This window comes from Oncorhynchus gorbuscha, linkage group LG08, assembly GCF_021184085.1.
Source record: "Oncorhynchus gorbuscha isolate QuinsamMale2020 ecotype Even-year linkage group LG08, OgorEven_v1.0, whole genome shotgun sequence".
Classification (NCBI taxonomy): Eukaryota; Metazoa; Chordata; class Actinopteri; order Salmoniformes; family Salmonidae; genus Oncorhynchus; species Oncorhynchus gorbuscha.
In genome coordinates this window covers 51578736-51585558 of record NC_060180.1, presented here as the reverse complement: position 1 = coordinate 51585558, position 6823 = coordinate 51578736, and positions in this window count along the sequence as shown.

The following is a 6823-nucleotide window of genomic DNA, read 5'->3' as shown; positions in this document are numbered from 1 at the left end:
TCTGGGGGACAACTTTATAAAATGGGTGAAAGTTTTTTATATGATGATCCTCAGGCTGCTGTCCTTACTAATGGGCTAAGGTCAAATAGCTTCTCTATACACAGAGGTACCAGACAGGGCTGTCCTTTATCCCCCCTCCTCTTTGCACTCGTTATGGAACCACTGGCCGAGGCCATCAGGGTAACGCCTGCTATACAGGGGCTGCTCATTGGTGATGATCACCATAAAATAAGCTTGTATGCTGATGATGTCCTGATATTCATCTCTAGTCCCGAGACTTCAATTACATCTCTTATTAATATTATTGAATTATTCAGCGAATTCTCAGGCTACAAGATTAACCTTACTAAGTCAGAGGCTATGCCACTTGGTAGCCTACACTCTGTACCTAATATTTCTCCCCCCTTCCCTTTTAAATGGTCTCCCTCAGGTTTCATGTATCTGGGTATATTTGTAACTCCTAAATTCCAGCTAATGTACAAAGCCAATTTTGTTCCCTTGTTTGATACAATAAGACAGGATCTGGAGCGCTGGAACTCTCTCCCGATTTCTTGGTTGGGTAGAATATCCCTCTTGAAAATGTACATTTTACCTAGACTACTTTACCCAATCTAAATGATCACAGTATTACTCTCCAATAAGATAATAAAGGATGTAAATGGATGGCTAAGTTCCTTTTATATGGAGTAAACGCAAGCCAAGACTTAAGATGGCAATATTGCAGCTGCCAAGTTCTATGGCTTGGACCTGCCCAATATCAGGTTCTATCAATGGTGTGCCCACCTTTTGTTATATTTTTGACTGGATCACAAATGATGACTCCTCTATTTGGTTAGACATTGAGACTTCTCTTTTTTCGTGCGTTTTGCCAGCAGCTCTTCGCTGTGCTTCAAGCATTGCGCTCTTTATGACTTCAAGCCTATCAACTCTCGAAATTAGGCTGGTGTAACCGATGTGAAATGGCTAGCTAGTTAGCGGGGTGCCCGCTAACAGCGTTTCGAACGCCACTCGCTCTGAGACTTGGAGTAGTTGTTCCCCTTGCTCTGCATGGGTAACGCTGCTTCGAGGGTGGCTGTTGATGTGTTCCTGGTTCGAGCCCAGGTAGGAGCAAGGAGAGGAACGGAAGCTATACTGTTACACTGGCAATACTAAAGTGCCTATGAGAACATCCAATAGTCAAAGGTACGTACAAATGGTATAGAGAGAAATAGCCCTATAAATACTATAACTACAACATAAAACCTCTTACCTTGGAATATTGAAGTCTCACGTTAAAAGGAACCACCAGCTTTCATATGTTCCTTAACTTACCTCATTTGCACTCACTGTATATATACTTTTTGTTTTCTTTTGTTCTACTGTATTATTGACTGTATGTTTTGTTTATTCCATGTGTAACTCTGTGTTGTTGTATTTTGTGTTTTCGTTATATTTTTGGTCAGGCCAGGGTGTGACATGGGTTTATGTTATATTGTATGTTCGTATTGGGGTTTGTAGTATGTGGGATCGCGGCTGATTAGGGGTGTTGTATAGGCTTGGTTGTCTGAGGCGGTTCTCAATCAGAGTCAGGTGATTCTCGTTGTCTCTGATTGGGAACCGTATTTAGGTAGCCTGGTTTCGCTTTGTATTTCGTGGGTGATTGTTCCTGTCTCTGTGTAGTTTCACCAGATAGGCTCGGTCACTTTGTTTTTTCTTTTTTACTTGTTTTGGAAGAAGAGAACGAGCACCATTCTCCTTGCGGAGATGGTGCTAAATACATCAACACGGTCGGTCCCTGGGATTGGGCTGGCCAACACGATTCGGTTTGCTTGGAAGGAAAAGGAGTTGGAGCCTTTAGGACGGGAATTCTTTGGAAGGATAATATTGATGGGGATTCTAAAGCTGACTGTGAAGGACGTGTTTTGTTTCCAAGGCAACTCGCTGGAGGGAGCATACGACGTAGCACTATATACAGAAGAAAAACACGATGATATCCTGAGAAGGGCAAGAGCAGTGGGAGGTGAGAGGCCGATGTGCCACTACGATATAACAAGCCTGGCGAAGAATAAATTTAGGGTTGTAACTGTCAACATTTACAACCCTTACGTTAAGGACGAAGAGGCGAGGGCTTTTCTGGGGAGATACATGGATAACGTCTCCTCAGCAAGGCACCTCAAAGACTCCCTTGGGTTTTGGAATGGGAGGAGAGGCTTCCAGGCCCTCCTCAGAGAGGACCCAAAGGGACATGGTGGCTACCTCCATCCTCCTGCTATGTTCTCCCTAGGGGCTGACAGGGGGACGTTGTTTTATGCACGTTAGCCCCCATTTTGCAGGCACTGTATGGCCTACGGTCACATATTCGCCTCGTGCAGTACACGAAAATGCAGATTTTGTGCATCTGAGGATCACGAGGCGAGAGATTGTGACAAGCCTAAGACGTGCCATGGGTGTGGCTCGTCAGCACACCTGTGGCGGGGGTGCCCGGCCCGTCAGAGGTCATATGCGTCTGCGGCTGGGGGGGGAGCAGGAGCGGGGGATGGGGGAAGAAGAGGAAGGGAAGGAAGCACGCCTCATGACCAGAGTACAGGTCCAGAGGGGAAGGCCACAAGAAAGGAGGAGGAGCCAGAAGCGGCGGATGGAAGAGAGAAGGAAACGGAAGGCACGGGAGTAGGAGAACCAGAAAAAGCGGCGGAAGAAGGCATCCGAGTGGAGGAGCATGAGAGAGAAGAAAGCGAGGGAGGAGTGGTGGAGAAGGAGACGGTGGAAGAGAAAGAGGACTGGGGGAAAGTGCACTGGTGGAAGAGATGAGGGGTATGGTGGAGGAGCTGGCAGGGGGTGGTATCTCTCCACTGCCGCCATCACCAAAGAAGAGTATGAAGAGGAGGGGGCGATTGGCCGACAGTGAGGGGGAGGGGATGGCCAAGAGAGTGATGGGGGCGGGAGAAACCTCTGGGTTGCTGTTGGTTTCCCCAGGCCCTCAACTTCTGTTGTGGGGACACACCTAACAAGACTCAGGACTGGGTACAAGAGGAGGTGGGGAGTTTTTGTTTGGGGACTCAGCCTCCCAATTTTTTTCCAAACCAGCTACAACACTGGGGAGGGGGAGGATTGTGGGGGTAGACCCAGGGTGCAGGGCACCCCGGAGCCAAATACTATTCCTGCATCTTGGGATGGTGTGATGGAGGAAGAGGGGGGGATGTCGGGATTACAGATGGTGTTCTCACCGGTAGATATGGAGCAGGGGAGCATCGGGTGAGTCTCCTGTTTATGTTTTTTTCTGTCTGGGTTTAGAATTTGAGTGTATTACATGTTTTTATTTTTCATGGAGGGGTTTAAGGGATTTTGTTAAGAGGAGGGCGGTTTTTAGTTATTTGGAGGGTGTGGGGTTTGATTTTTGTTTTTTTACAGGAGGTTCACCTGAGGGATGGAGGGTATGTTAGTAGGTTTAAGAGGGAGTGGGACAAGGGGGAGTCGGTTTGGGGTGTTGGGAGGATGCACTCATCGGGGGTAGGGATTTTGTGTGGGCACAGGGAGGTAAAAGTGGAGGATTCTTTTGTGGTAATGCGGGGGAGGGTTATAGGGGTGGATGTCACGATAAAGGATTGTAAATTTAGATTAGTGGTGGTGTATGGGCCACAGGTGGTGGCAGACAGGAGGGAGATGGTGGACTGTCTGACGCCCCTGTGTGTCACAAATAGGAAATTAGTGATAGGGGGGGGATTTTAAGAGGGGGGGGATAGCAGTGCGGGCGCCATTGCCAGGCTAATGGCTTGCCATGGTCTGGTAGATGGTGGTCTGCACACTACTCCGAAAATGGACGGTCCTACATGGCGCAACTCCAGGGTGGTTGAGCGGAGGCTCGACTATATTTTTGTACCCAGGTCTTTGGGTAAGTTGTCTGGGCGGCTGTTGCCTGTTTTCTTTTCGGATCACGACTGGGTGCTCCTGCAGGTGGGGTCGCCAGTCTGCCACTTTGGTAGGGGGTACTGGAAGCTAGATCGGGATGTGCTGGAGGAGCAGGCTTTTGTTGACGGGTTTTATGGTTTCTTTTGGAGGCTTGAGGGCCTCCGGTCCATGTGCGAGGGGGTGTTAGAGTGGTGGGAATTAGTTAAGGTGAGGATTATGGCTTTTATAATAGGGTGTTGCAAGAGGAAAAAAGGGAGGAGAGGAGGGAGGTGGATCGTATCCAGAGGTTAATTGAACTCGAATACGAGGCAAGCAACCTCGGCGGGTCGTTTGACTGGGAGAGATCCGCAACCCTAAAGGCGCAACTCAGGGAGTTGCAGGAGCGGAAGGCTCAAGCTTTCCTTGAGCGTGCGCATAGTGGCTTTCTAGAACATAATGAGACTTGTTCTGCTATGTTCTTTAAGTTGGTTAGGGCCAGACAGAGTAGGAAGGTAATGCATGGTGTTAGGGAAGAAAATGGTAGTATAGTTAGAGAACCAGAGGATATGGTCAGGGTGACAACTGATCATTTCCAAGGTTTATTTAAGGAAAGGGAAATAGATGTAGAGCAGGGAAATGTGTTTTTAGAACACTTGTCCAGGCGGTTGCCGGAGGACATTAGAGAAGTGATGGAGGCCCAGATCTCACTAGAAGAGGTTGAGAGGGCGCTTAGGAGGATGGGAAAAGGGAATGTGCCTGGGATGGATGGGCTGCCGGCTGAGTTTTATCTCAAGTTTTGGGGTATACTTGGACCAGTGGTCCTCGAAGTCTTGAAGGCCATCCTTGAGACGGGGGTCCCGGGGGGATCAATGGCTGTTGGTGTGCTGTCACTTTTATATAAGAAGGGGGAAGTAACAGACCTTTGCAACTGGCGGCCGTTGACCATGCTGTGTGTAGATTACAAGCTACTTGCAAAGGTTTTAGCAGAACAGTTGCGCACAGCCCTTCCCTACGTCGTTCATGAGGATCAGACGTGCGGGGTAGAGGGCCGCTCTATTAGATGGAACCTACAGTTAATCAGGGACTCCATCGCTTGGGTTGAAGATAGAGGACTGCCTTTAATGGTAGCAGCGCTAGATCAGGCGAAAGCCTTCGATCGCGTGAATAGATCATTTTTATTCAGAGTGTTAGGTCGATTAGGATTTGGGGAGAAGTTTATAGGATGGATTTGTACATTATATGTCGGAGCGGGGTGCCGAGTTAGTGTAAATAGTCACTTAGGTGACGTTTTTGACCTCTCGTCTGGGGTCAGGCAGGGGTGCCCACTCTCGGCTCTCCTCTTTGTTCTGTACATGGAGCCTCTGGGGGCTGCCATTAGGGCAGACACAGGGGTGGAAGGCTTGCTGATCCCTGGAAGTGGTGGGCTGCGTGTTAAGATGACGCAGTACGCCGACGACACTTCCTTGCTGTTGTGCAAGGACTCGTGCCTGACAAGGTCCCTTGCCATCTTTGGGGATTTCACCCGAGCGTCGGGAGTAGTTCTGAACCATGCAAAGTCTTCCGTCAAGTTTTTCGGAAGATGGCGCGGTAGAACGGATGTGCCTGGGGGGTTATCTCTCTGTGAGGGGGCCCTGAGGATTCTCGGGGTCCATTTTGAGACCTCCGGCTCAGCGACGCTAAACTGGAACATGCGTATTGCAGTGGTACAGAGGAAGCTAGCAATGTGGAAAGCTAGGTATTTGTCTTTTATGGGCAAAGTCCTGGTCCTAAAGGTGGATGTGTTGCCGTCTCTTTTGTATTTGGCATTCATCTACCCATTGCCGGCTTGTCTGAGGAGGCCTCTAGTGAGGCTTGTGTTTCAATTTATGTGGAGTGGCAGGTGCGAGTGGGTCGCCAGGGCACGCATGATCTGTCCCATCGGGGAGGGAGGTAGGGGGGTACCACATTTCCCCCTCAAGCTGGGCACAATTTTTGTTTCTTTTTTGTTAACGGAGCTTGCTCAGCCAGTGATACACCCGTCCGGTTACCTCCTGCGGGTGTTTTTCTCGTATCAGGCGAGAAGCATAATGGTGTGGTCTAACACGGGTCCTCGGGCGGAACAGCTGCCGTGGCACTTTGGTCATGCGGCCAAGTGGCTGTGTGCGCACCCTGAGGTTGAAGTTGCCCGAGTAGGTTTAGATCACAGGCACCTGTTCGAGGTCAGAAAGGCAGGGAGTCCGGCGCCTGTAGTGGGCATCTCGGAAGTGGTCTGGGAGGGAGTGCAGGCGCGGGGTCTGGATAACAGGCTCAAGGACCTGAATTGGTTGAGCCTTCATAAGTGTTTGCCGGTACGTTCCATCTTGTACCGGTATAATTTGGTGCAATCCCCACCTGTCTAAGGTCCTCTTGTGGCAGGGAGGAGACTGTGCGCCATGTCTTTTGGGACTGTGCCTTTGCCGGAGTAGTATGGGCTAGGGCACGGGTGTTATTAAGTTTGGTAAAGGGGGATTTTGTATTGACGTGGGCCAGGTTAGAGAGGGGTGTAGGGAGAGCGAGAGGGACAGATAGGGACAGGTTTCTGCTCTGGCTTCTCATGAGTCTCTTTACACGGGGGCTGTGGGAAAAAAGGCAGAACATGGTGAAGACAGGGAGAGATTGGGGGTGGAAGGGATAGTGAGGAGGGTGGAAGGAGATTTGAGGGGAGGATGAAGAGGGAGGAGAGGAAGTGGGGGCAGCATGCTGCTCGGGAGAGGTGGAAGGGGGTTTAGGGCTGGGTGTCATTTAGATTTGTAAGAGGTTAGATTAGGGACGGGGAGATAGGGAGAGGTATTTCGTAGGGTGACGGGGAGGGAAGATGCTCCCCTGAGGTTTTGTTTGGTGTTTATGTTTAGTTTAATTCGTTTATTTAAAATACCATTATTTGTGTATGTATGTAAATTATGAGTTGTAAAGAATGAATGGTATTGAAGATAATAAATTA